Source organism: Nestor notabilis, unplaced genomic scaffold, assembly GCF_000696875.1.
Source record: "Nestor notabilis isolate BGI_N333 unplaced genomic scaffold, ASM69687v1 scaffold33427, whole genome shotgun sequence".
Lineage (NCBI taxonomy): Eukaryota > Metazoa > Chordata > Aves > Psittaciformes > Psittacidae > Nestor > Nestor notabilis.
In genome coordinates, this window is record NW_009936574.1 from 25694 (window position 1) to 39323 (window position 13630).

Below are 13630 nucleotides of genomic sequence, written 5' to 3' on the forward strand. Positions count from 1 at the left end.
AAAGAATACAGCCAGCAAGAAAAGCATTGTTAGTATTTCAGGGGTTTGTTAGAGATTTGACACTGGTCAATACACACGCTACTGAGCTGAACTTGTTGGTTTTCAATTTCACTGTTTGATTATAACAGTTTAATAGAGATTTTTTTGTAAGACACTGAGCACCGTCATCTCCAGTTAAATCTGATGTAATTTGGCTGTTACTCAGCACTTTACAAAGCGAAGCCAGTAGTGTGATTCAGTGTCACACAGCACACAGAAACCGTGATGAAAAAATACACAGTGATATGTTAAATCCTTCTCATGTTTTGTTTTTTGAAGTTATACATTGAAAAATATCAAATGTTAATGACGAGGAGTTCTTGCAATATCAGGTAATATGATGATGGTCTTAAAGATAAGAAAAAATATATCTATAAATATATATAGTTGGACATGACAACATTCCCAAATTAAACATCTCTCTGAAACACTGTATAATTCAGTTTTTGCATTTTTAAATATTTTTAAATAGTTTACTTGAATATTCATGTAATATATAAAATTTTTGTGAAATGAATTTTAGTTAGAAATAAGCTGATCTCAGCTTTTGTCAGCATAAATTGGCACTAGTGTGTCATAATCTTATTTTGGAAAATTTAGTGCATTTTATATTAAAGACTACTAAAGGTTAATTTTTTTCTATCTCTACTATCCATATTTTAAGCTAAGTGACTAAGGTACCTCTTAATAGAATTTCATGGTGTAAAGTCAAAAATCAGCTGTTAATCCAATAGTTCTGTTAGATGGAATACATTTTTAATTGATTTTTTTAAATTTTAAGTAAATGTTTGTAAAAAGGGCTTATTACATAGCAGTGCAGCAATGACAAAAATGCAGTTTATCATGCCTTTTTTGTGATGTTTTAGGGGTTATTTTTTTGTTTTGGCTTGGGATTAATTCAGTGTAGAAACAGACAAACCCTGTGCATTTGCTTTGTGTAATTCCATAGAACATTTTGTAAGGTATTTTATATCTATGTTTGAAGTCCAGTGAATGTTAAGTGTTTGATTTACTATGTTAAACTTCCAATCCTAATAAATATTTTCTTAGCAAACAGCTATATCAAAATGTGTATGCAAACATTAAACATAAATTACTTGTAAAGAATTTGACAATAAAATTACCAGACTTCATTTCAGAATTCATAGGGGAGGGTATTTCTGCTCATAGAGGGAAAAGTCTTCAGATTTCATAATGTTAGGAGTTTGAAATGATGAATATAATGCAAAAATTGTAGAGAGAACTGAGGATCTGGCTGATCTTTTCCATCTCCTTATTTCTGCAGGTAACTTCAGAAGAGGTAGGTAATTTCCATCTCAGTCTGATCATGACTGACTAGTTTGGTCTTGTCACAACGCATCAGGTGCATAATCATTATGAAGTGGTTCCCCTAAAGGAAGAAGTGTCTAGCATAGTGGATCTGCTGTGTGAATATTGAGAGTCCCCAGCCCTGAGGGTGAAGCATCTACCTGAACTTTGCTGAGGGCTCAAGTGTTTGGTAAAAGACTCCTTTGCGCTGAAGAAGTTTGCTGTGCACAGCAGTCAGACAGTAATTGCCTAACTAGGAGATCTTCTTGATTTGAATGCAGTTACACGTCTACTATATACGTGTGACTGCTATGAAAATGGCAGAAAGTTAATCTTTCAAGTGTCTGCAGAAATGTTTAATCTCTGGATGTTTCAACTACTGTGACAGACTCCTTGTTACTTAAGACTGTCCAGGACTTAGATTCTGCCAGCAGTGAGTGATGCAGCATTATATCCTCTCTGCAAAGAAGGAGCATCCAGTTTAACTTGCCTTAATTAGTGGGGGGGAGGCAACGTGATTTGTAGAAATACAGATTGGAAAATATAGAAAAGCAGCTTTATTTGTTTTTCAGAGCTGAGATGTGATGTCAGTGCATCCATAGGAGAAAAGTACACACAAACATCATCGCTGTGCAATAGAAGTAAGACTGTTTTATTGGGTTGGGGTTTTTTTGCAATTGTAATTATGGAATCATTCTAATATGTGGCTAACATTAGGCTTGCCAAAAGTGCCTGAAATCTTGTTCACCCTTACTTCATTACCTCTGCCTTATAGCAGTAGTGACAATTACGATAGTTTTGCACAGGCTTAAAAACATGGCTTCTGAGCATTCTGGCTTTTTTTCACAGGGCTGGCAAAATATTATAACTGGCTTGTTCTTTCCAGTAGCTTTAAGCAAATGTGTTTAAAGAGGTGTATTGGCTTTAATGAAACACAAGAATCCGCTTGTCTAGTTTAAAAGATTTGTGTCTGGCAGTACTAGAACTCCTAGAGAAGATGTTTTCCTATATGTGCACAACAGATAGCAATGCCACTGGTTTCTGTAGGACATGGCAATGCATCCATATTCTTAACATGAATCTGCAATATGTATACTTCTCAAATCACACTCGGGTGCCCTTTCCCTGCGCTTTGATAAATGGTTAATGGTAAAGCCTAAACAGATCTGGAGTTTGACTCGCGCAAACCCAGTGTCATAATTCTTTTTAATGACTTATTAATAGGCTGGCATACTTGGAATATTTGTATATACATACGAAAGAGCTGAGAATGGTGATGGTGGATGGTGAGGACATGGATATTAAATGTGAGGAAAAAACTGGGAAAGAGAAAGGGATTTGGAAGACCTGTATGTGGGACCTGCCTCTTAGGTAACTTATTTGGATCTTATCTCAGTTACCAAAGTCCAGCTCTGTGAAAGGACCTAGGAGGAACTTGGATGTCTTAAAGTTGAAAATGCAGCCCTCGGTCTTTAGCTAGTGTATTCAGCTTATATTTGGTGCTTGTGTCTAGAACAACTGCTGTTGTGGTAGGCCCGAGTTGCGTTGTTGTTTTCATGTCAAAATGCATCTGAAATCCAAGACCAGTCATCTGAATTCCTGAATTACCTGAAAGGCTTGATATGATGGGTGTGCTTTGAGAATGTGTGTATATATGTATATATATATATATATATATATCTCACACTGAGTACTGTATTAAAAACACAACAGGATTTGCAGATTTGCATTAATAACAGGGTTAATGTCCACTTTCTACAGAGTCTATGCAGTAGCACTAATATTAGAGGGCTCTCTTGAGAAATGGTATGGATGCAATGAATTTTCCTTCCACTGTGTCATCCATATTGCTCTTACTTTCTAGGAGACAAATTTGTTGAGAGCCTTGAAGTTAGCAGCTGCTCTTGAAAACCTGAGGTCTCCCCTTTTGGAACCTCAGTTTCTTCATTTGCCAAACTGACAGTTCCCGTTCTTGCAAGGTATGTGGTGTAAAACTTGTTTTGAAAGTAAAGGCTGACTGGCTTTCATGAATTTGCAAATAGATTCTGACATATTAGACCTGCCTGTAGTATATCTAATACAATCAACAGCTGGAACAGCTAAACTCTTCCCCTAGAGAAGTGTCCTGAAGACTTTACATCTGTGGGTAGGAGACTTAGCTGATCCATTTTAACAGCTGAAGAGTGCTTTGATCGGAATCAGCCCAATACGAGCAACAAAACAAAAATGAATTTGCTATATCCAGTCTGCAGTGTGCAAAAGCCATTCAAAAGGTACCATAATGAGCCTTTCATGCATGCCTATCAAATCTCAGCGGTACACTGAATACAATATTAGCAGATGTCAGTACTATTTATCTGTTCCTTCTACTGTATTCTTTCCTGTTAGCTGTATTATTTTCTGAAAGAGAAGTGGCAAAATCAGTTCTTAGTTTCTCTGCCATTCCTACTCAGTGGAATAGAGACAATTTAACCACAGTAATGTTAGCCTCAGATTTCAATTATTCACCCTTAGAACTGGCCTGTAAAAATTCCTCTTAGCACATGTAAATGGATAGCACTCAGCTGCATTCTGCAGCCAGCTCTAGTGCCTGCATGCAGAACCCAAAGGCCTTCTGATGTTTGCGTCTAGTACTCATTTAGATCAAAACCAATTCACAAGATGTGTCCAAATGCTAGCTACATTCTAAATTCAGAGTGGTGGGAACAGCCTGTACAGGAATGTAGAGAGTGGAAATTTGGCTGGCACAGCAAGAAAAAAAAAGCCAACACTTTAATTACAAAGACATAAAGAAAATGTCAGGATTTTTAAATATCTGTACAGGTGTTTTCGTGTGCCTGCTATCTTAGATGGAACCCCATTCCACAAAGCAAATGGACTTTAATTCTTCCCCCCCCACACACACACACACTTTCCCAGGAAGAAAAGCAATATAAGCCTTTAAAAATATCCAGATTCTTTGGCATTAGAACACATGGTTGGATTCCCAATTACGGCAAATCAGTGCTACTTCATTGATTTCATTAAACTTTGCTGGCATACACTGAATATGCCCCCTACTGTCAAAAAAAAAACCTCATCTGCCCTAGAAGAATGAGTATGTCTGAAAGAAACTGAGCTGGATGGCTTTCATACTTGGAAAATACAGAGCTATTTGGGCTGTGTTGTCCTTTTCTCAGAAACTGTTTGTCCCACTGGCACGGCTAAGGCACTAGATCAAAGATGAGGCCATTTAGCAGCACTGTAAAGCACAGAAGACCTGTTTGCTTTTCAGTCAAACCCATAAATTTTCAGATCCACAATTGCAGAGTAGGCTTTGGTTTGCTAACAGCTGCTAGTCCCAGAATCTTCTGTGGTTAGTTGCTGCTGTATTTTCTCATGGTGTATCTGTGGATGCTTGGGAGAGAAGATGAGTCAGCAGCAGAATGGCTTTAAAGTGGTCATTGACTTTGTTCTCCACAACAAGGGACGTGCCCTAGGTCAAATTTCTTATTTCAGCTGGTTGAACTTCTCAATAAGCTGAAGAATGCTAGCTCTAAAAAGTTTACAGTTCAAAGAATTTTTCTCCACTCCTCTGGTAGGCAATCTCAGTGTGTCTTTTGAATACACACAGATCGGGAAAATCTGCTTTTGCAAAGGTTTAGTGTATGCATCTGTCCAACATCTGAGTTTACAGTACACAGATAACTATATTCCCCTGCAAATCACTTAAGTTTTTTGCATTCAATAATTTAAGTTCTCTGACAATTCCATCCTCAGACAACAATTAAATTTAATAGCTTTTTAAAAAAAATGATGCTGTGCTTTGTAAAGATCAACCTTTTCATGGAGGGTAAGAACCACATGCAAAGAGAGAAATGCTTTAAATCTCTTAACAAAATGGGTACTCATCCTGCCTAGGCATTCAGCGTTCTTGATTACTTGCCCTTAATGCATATTCCTTAATACAGAATTCATGATTTCTGCTGCAGACTGCTAATTCAGAGAAAGGTGGAGTGTTTCAGTTGAGAATGTCTCCAGTAAATAGGAGAGAGAGAGCAAGAATTAGATGACCTTTGAATTCTGTCTGAAGAAACAGAGACTAGTTCAGGACCAACTTTCAGTGGTCCAGTTGTGCATGCTACAAACAATCGCTGTTTAGAGGTCTGATACAACTGCACTCAAGAAAATGGCAGACAATATTTCTCGTTTGTTCTTTTTCTCACCTAGAATACTCTGATACAGAAATCCATGTTTAACCTGGTGTCAAATGCAGATAAAATTTGATCATAACTGCAAAACTTTGCTTTCCTTGGTTTGGCAGTGTTAGTGAACAATTAGATGATCCAAGAAGAAATAAATACTAAAATATGAGATCCTGTGGGTAACATTTCTCAACTGTTCTCCACAGCTCAGGACCAGCCAGGCTTGAACATTTCTGAGTTCTGGGAAAGTTGCTGTTCTCCTTGTAAAGATTGACATGTCAGCAGTGAATGTGCCAGTGGGGAAGGGGTGGAGGAGAAACAGCCCTGTAATTAAAGAGATCAGTGAAACATTGTCTGGTCCAGCCACAGCTGTTTCTTTTCTTGACACTGAGCTGTCCCTTAGTAAATACTGCTAATGCTCCTCTCCCACAGTAGGTCAGCGAGGCTCGTTACTGGATGTGACCAAGTAGTGCTATGTCTGGGAGAGGAGGACCATGACAGAACTTAGCTAGTTGCCTGTCTGTGGGATCTCTGTCCCCACAAGTGCAGGCGCAGCCTATGCTGATGGCAGGAACAGCCTCAGATAGCTAAACCAAGCTGTGAAAGCTGACTGCTCCAAGAGCAGTTACAACTCTTCAGAGGTCATGCTGGTGGAAAACGATCAGGCAATAGGATGTGTCTTTGAACTGTAATATATTTATGTTGGCAAACCTTGGTTGTGCAGGCTCCACGTAAGCGTGTTACTGATGAACGAGATGATGTAGGAATTTTTCCATCTGCTCTCTCAGTACTTTTGCCAATCTGTGTAACAGGTTGAGTTTTGACTGTGAAGTATCATGGTCTCATAGCTGACAGTATTAGAGCGTACTTGCGCAGCTGTGATTTAATTAGCCTACAGCCCTGGTTTTGTTGAGTAATAGCTAAATCCACCAGTACAATAAGTGTCTTCTGCCAAGAGCAGGAACTAGTTTGAAGAAAATTGGCAAACCTGTACTTTTGAGCCTTTTGGACTTTTATCATCAGATAATGCTAGCAGAGGCTGGAACTCTTTCTAGTTGTTTGTGTGTGTCTGAAAATCTGTCTGCCTGTATCTGTCTGTGATTTCTCTACTGTCAAAAGCAACATGGTTAAGGAAATAGTTGGGGTTTTTTTCAAGGGCAAATACTAGATTCTGGTCAACTTCTGGTTAATGTTTTTTATTAAAAGCTTATTTGTGTCTGGCATTCAAAAAAAACAACAAAAAAAAACCAAATGCAAATGGAAAGCCCATGTTCTTATAACTAAAAGCACTATTGACAAATCTACAATAGCTTATAGCTGGCTTATGTTATCTTCCTGCTGGATTTAGTAACACAATGGAATGCTTTTGGAAGAGATACAAGATGCTGAAATAGTGATTCCAAATATAAAAGAGGTCCCTAAGGCATGAATGTAATGTCTTGCTTATAACTTTAAATTACTTTTTTATAGCTAGAACTAGCATGTCTAGTGGCTAATTATAATATATCCTGATGTTATGGCCAACCACCTCCTTCTCTGTCTTTCTTACATGTACCACTTAACCTCTTAGGCCTTCATTTCATAAAGGACTAAGGGCAATGGACTCTTACTAAACAAAAAAGTAAACAAAAATGTTAAGCACTTCACAGAACAGAAATGGATTTAAACATGATCTTAAAAGTTAAATGTGTGATGAGGTGTTTTGCTGAATCATAAGGTAATGATACTTAGAAACTGAAGTAATTTATATTTTTCTAATCCAGCAAAAATAAATTAAATTTACATTTATTGACATTTCAAACCTAAAATCGTTTTCTTGGGTACTGTAACACTTAGATATGAGGGGAAAATACATCACTTTGGAGAGCTCTGGTAATGTTTTCTATTTCCTAATTTGAGATTTAATGGCCATGGTTCTCTGAATTGGCCTAGGGAACTCTCTCCCCCTTCCCCCCACGCTGTGCATTGGTCACCATGTCTGTGCTCTGGTGTAGTCCTTTGGTGTGTGCACTACAGCTATACTGACCTCAGCGGGAGTTTCAGGTGCTTGTGACTTTTGCTGAATCGGGGACCTAAATTACGCCTTGGACCATGCTTAAGCAAATAATCCCAGAGACTTCACCAGCTGGATGTTTTAAATGAGGCCGCTGACAGAGCAAAGACCTTCAGTTGCTGTAATTGGGCAGCTTAGCACATGGATTGAGACCAGTTCCAAGAAGTCCTGGCAATGCTAAGAAATCTGATCTGCTTATGCATGTCCAGTGTTAGTTATGTGGTGTCTCGCCTCACTACTGCTGGAAAACTGCTGAAGTCTAGGTTGAGAAATGTATAGATGCAGAGTTAGAAATAAAGAGAGCAAATGCTTTCCCTTTGAGGAAAGAAAATAGAGTGCTAGGTGTAAAATGGACATTGGATCAGTCACCTAATCTGTAGCATAGGAGAATGGGTTTGGTTTTAGTGGCGGGAAGGCATCTGTAGTACGTGGGAGAACTACTTACCCAAGCTGTGAAGGAAAAGTAAGTTGAATGCTATCTGTGCTGACATTTTGAATAATGGACATTCAGAAGTGGGAGGTGGAAGAGGAAGGTCATTTTCTAAAACAGATGTGGGAAGCTCTTCAGTGTGATACGTCCAAAGGGTCGGAGGGGTGACACAAGCGCATATGCCTTCTTTCTTCCTTTCTTTGCCCATTTTTAAAAAGAAAAGCATTTGCTTTGGGGAAAGGAAAGAGTGAGATAACTCTGATTCCTTGCCTTACAGGCAAAGTAGAACTGGAAGCGTGTCACTGAGGGGGAGCACTAATTCTGGGAATGGTACTGGAACCAATGCTAGATATCACCTGCAGGAAGGACTGCAATCTGACAAAATTACTGTGCCTAGGAATTGAATGGCTGCATGGTATGAACTAAAATATTTATGGTGACAGGATGTGGTAAAGGTATGAAAATTAAGGCAAACATGTAACCTGTGTTTGTTAATGTCTGCAGAAAAGATGTGCCTTTCAAATGATACTGTAAAAAGAAATTAAGACCTGTAGCATTACGACACTTCGTCCTCCAAAGGAAGATGCATGGGTGAACGCTATGCTGTTAGTATTTGTATGGCTGTAGCTGCCATTTATGTGTTAATGTGGGTGTTCTTCTGAAAGAACTGAAACATGCTGTACCGGAATAAATGGATTTTATTATAGAAAACAGAGCTATAGATGGAGCTGTGATCCAGGCTGATGTTACATCTTTTTTTTTTTTTTTTCCCCTAGAAATTCTTCTATCAACTTGTGTGTGCTTTGCATAATGCATATGTATGTTACAGATAAACCCAGAAATTTCTTACTTATGAAACAATTATATCTAGAGGCATAAGATGCAAACAGCAGTGTTCCTGTGAGAGAGCTTTAGTCAGATGGCAGAACTGGGCTTTGTTTTGCATTTTTCATTTGCGCACAAGTAGAACTCTCCCAAGTTTGGAAACACTTAGGATGCTGATACCATTAGGCAGCATGCTGTCCTGTGACAGAAGAAATTAACTACTGATTTACTTACTAGGCTGATAAAATACACAAGAAATGGTTAGTATTCGTGACAACTGTGATTTCTTAGCTGGGATAAAGATCTCCAAATGTGTGCTGCTTTCTGAGTTACCATGAGTTGAATACCTACTGCATCCTGCCCTTTGTAGCATATCCATTTTATCATCAAGTGAATCTCTGCATGGTTGCCCTGCACATGCCAAGGGACGCTCATTAGAAACTGTCACCCAGCAATGGCTTGTCTCACATTCACATAAATTTGCCAGCACAGACGGCACACGCTAATTCCATATACATGGGTTTCCTTGTCCCTCAGGGAGCAGTCTGTCTTACCAAAACCAGAATGACCCACTTGTCAGCATAACAGATTTATTAACTTATAAGAATCTTGTTTTGAAACCTCCTGCTGTGTTGTAAAGTTCCAGATGGCAAAACACAAGAGCGTGGCAGCAAGTATATTTGTTTACAGCCTCCCCCCTTCCCCCTTCGTTGACGGACTTGTCTTTGGAATCATGATTTCTGAGTGTGGCAGGTACAGAAGTCTTAGAGCAAAAGGCTTCTGTTTACAGCGAAGAAGTGGAATTCAGTGCCTTATTTATTTCCATGTGTATTTCCCCCCAGCCCTCAAATGCTTAACAAAATAACGAGCCTGGATAAGTTAAAGCTATGAAGGTTGTTGCAACTGGATGTAGCATTACAGCCAAAATGGGTTATAAAACATTTGCAGAGTTCTGCTAAAAATAGCTGTTTATTGACTTGAGAAAATGCAGAGAGGCTGGATCAGGTCAGTCGACAAAACACTGCCTGGTTCTTACAATGGAGAAAACTTACCCACCGTTAGCCCATGTGTTACTTGGGAGATAGTGTCCTGTTGTCTACTGGATGAAGCTGTGCTGTTTTTTTGCTTCTTATCCCATTTGATTATCTGTTGTTTTTTTTCCCTTTACTTCCTGGGCTATTTTCCTGCAGGATTGCAGCTTATTCTTTTCTCTTGCATCATTGTCATAAGGCAGTGGACCAATATGTTCATAAATAGACTTGCTTAACATGTATTTATCAGATCGTTTATTTACATATATTTAACAGCTTTTGAAGCTAAATGCACTTTTTAGCATTTAAAAATGTTTTTACTGTTTCATAAAGCATTTGCTTTACATTCCAGCAAATGATAGTCTAGTTTTTAGTAAATAGGATAAATCTTATTTGAAAAGCTAAAGGAAATAGAGTTAATGTCAAACCTACATTTTTTTTATTAAATACTTCGTGGTTTTTTTGAACATCCTCCAATTTTCCATAATCTATTTTTATTTTTCTCATGAAAAATTAATTGAGTGACTCCCCTAATAAAAGATGATGTCTTTCCAAATGGGGTTTGAGGCCTGTATCTGGTAATACAGTTTTTGCAGGTGCAGTTCTCTTTCTACGTTAAGGCCTAAAAGTGCTTCTACAGAAAAAGACAGTAACTACAGAGTAGGAGATCTCTCCCTAGGGCTGTGCCAATACGGGGGGTTGACAGCCATTAGCCTCAATTAAAGAGGGGAGAACTGACATTCGGAGCGGAAAAACTAAGTGACTTGGCAAGCTTTAAAAGGAACTTCTGAGCATGCCCTCTGAATCTCAGTTCATAGGGACATCCTTCCCCTGAGAAACCTAAATAGCCTATGGCTTCAGCATCCCATTCCCCTGCTGGAGTTTTTTCCTTTCTTGATGTCACTTGGAAAATGAACTTAGAGCATAAACTCCTGGGAACAGGAGCTGTCATCTGTCTTTATTCTTGGAAATGGCTGGCATGTTCTTAGTTGTAGGAAATTAAATTATAAACAAAATTTAACCACTTCCTTTTTTTCTAGTTGTATCATCTGCAACTACTTTCTTTCTTTCTTTCTCTTTTTGAAAGTGGTGGGCATCATGCGATGTTAGCTTCCTTAAACACTCATATTCCAGTGGATTTAATGAGCGTTTGGGAGCCAGATGGCATACCATATTTTTTCAAAACATTTTAAAGCACGTGACAGACAATTCGTGTTGACGGGAGTGCTTCACTGAGGTGTCTGTAAAGCAAATGTGTTACTTGTTACTATTAGAGCAGAATAATTGTTTATGAAAGGCATCCTCAAATTCAACAATGATTCAATGAAGTAAACAGAAATCAATTATGCTATGTAAACACTGCACACTCAGCAGAAATGTTACCCACTTGGATAGGTTGCCTAAAATAATTTCAATCTGAGTGGAAATGCATGATGCAGTGGGGCATTATGCAATGATAGACACTGAAGTCCAGACTCAGGCAATTTTGCTTGACAATCTTCAGTCTGTCAGCAACAAGGAAAAGGCTATGGCTGGAGACAGTGAAGATTACTTTTTCCTGTAAGATGGAAAGGGAGAAGCTTTCTGTATCCTTTTGTCTACTAGGAAGAGAGAAGAAAACAAAGGGAATAACCGTGTAGAAGAAGGAAAAGACTGTTCTGGTTAAGATTGACTGGAGCTGCAGGTGCAGCTTAAAAAGTCATGCCTAATGAACGTCTTGCTGAAGAGAGTCTGCTGGCACAAGACGCCAGCTATCTGGTTTTAGGCAAATAGCAGGGTCTTAGATAAAAGCTTGGTCTGTACTTATGCATCTTCTCCAGTTCAGTAGCTCAACTGTGAAAATTAGGAGGGAAATACTAGCTTGAATCCTCTCAGAATATTCAGTGTTTCAGTTAAATAACTCTGAAAAGTTCACCTCTAGCTTTTCTTTAAAAAGAGTGCAAACATGGGCAAATGTACTTCATTCCTAAATTTTGGGTTGTTTTTTTTTTTTTCTGTGTAATTTTCAGTGCTCCTCAGAACAATGACAAAAAAAGTACCCTACTCAGGCAATGATTGTATAAGAGTTTTGTGTTTGTTGTAAGAAGTTGGATGAGGAGAGGAAGAGTGTATTTTGTCATGAAAAAAGAACATGATGTGTAAAAACTGGATAAAGAGAGGCTGAACTCTGATAGAAAGGGGAGCTTGTCCACAACAGCCAAGCTGTGGACAAGCTGCTACCACTGCAATATGAGGAATGCAGTATATTCTGTATGTTCCCCATAGAAAGAATACATAATCTCATAGAGAAGATTTACGCAAGTGAGGATAAAACCAAAAAAAGTGTTCTTAAAATATATATGTGAATTTTTCCTGTTCTGGAAAAAAGAAACTCAAAACAGGCTTCTGTAGCACCCTACAGCTGTATCAGCCTGCATCATGTGGCTTTGAATCAGGAGAGTTGTTCATCACTTTTGCATTTTCATAGCCAATGTAGTTACAGTGTGTAAAATACACATCTTCTGGATTGCTCTCCTAAACAGTTGTTTGGGGGTTTTTTTTCTTTGTTTTGTTTTTTAATTTTTTCCCACCTTTGCAGTGAATATTTAATTGTCTTTTCTATAAAGTAAATGTATAGGATTCATAACAAAATTCCCTTCTGGAGTTTAGGGACATGGCTTGTGCCATCCTGGGTGTCTGCAAGCCACACTGTTAACTGTGTGTGGTCAGGCAGGAGTGGTTACCAAACATCTTACAGGGAGCCCAAAACTTTTTTGACTTGTACTAGAATCTTATCATAAACTATACCCTTAAAAATAAAAACCTATGAGGAATGATTAAAAAATATAACTGTTGAAATGAGGTATGCATTTTATATAATCAAACATTACTTGATCTGACATAATCTGGCAGGAGCAATAGTTAATTCTTTCCAAGGACGCTAATCGCTTCTGATAATACTTGAAAGAAATCATTCACTGTGATAAATTAAAAAATGGCATAAGCAGTGATCTAAAAATGCTTCTTTTCGTCTTTAATAACCTAATTCCTACCTCATCAAGCAGCTGATTGAGTATTATTATGATTTACTACTTCATTGGAAGGATGTAACAACAGTAAGGGCTTCTGTATGTCACAAGAAGATGAAGTCTTCAGTTACTCAGTTAAGTACATAAGCAGGATGAAATGAAAGCAAAGTATTTCTGTGAGGAGATGCGATAAGAAACTAGATTTATTTTGGACAATCTGATAGAGAAAATTGAATGTTGGGAATTGAGTTCCTTGAAAGCTTTCCACATATTACTGTATGTGTTTCGGGCTGCAAAATGGGTAACAGCTGTAAAGAATATTGGTTTTGACATTTCCTATAGTGCTGGTGAAGATAAAGGAGGTGAGCAGTCTATGAGATATGAGTGACTGTCACTATCACAGTTGCCATTTATTATGGACTGCATTCAACACTCATTGCTGGCACATCATCAGCTGTAGTTTTGCCAGTGTAAGTCCTTATGTTTAGGATCACAGCTATTTGCAGTTATGGGGGGATGACTACACAGTCCCTTGTCTTGCTGCTCTGTCAGTAAGTAGATGTGCTACATTAAGTTCGAATTCCAGTACTCAGTAAATCTGTGCCTCATTAGGGCTAACCTTGAAAACATATTCATGGTCACATAATGAACATAGCTAAAATAGGTGAGGCTATAGAAATGGTTTAATACTTGAGGATATGCCTTCAGTTTCCTGCTTCAAACAGCTTTTGGTCTTTTCCTTTTCATGAATT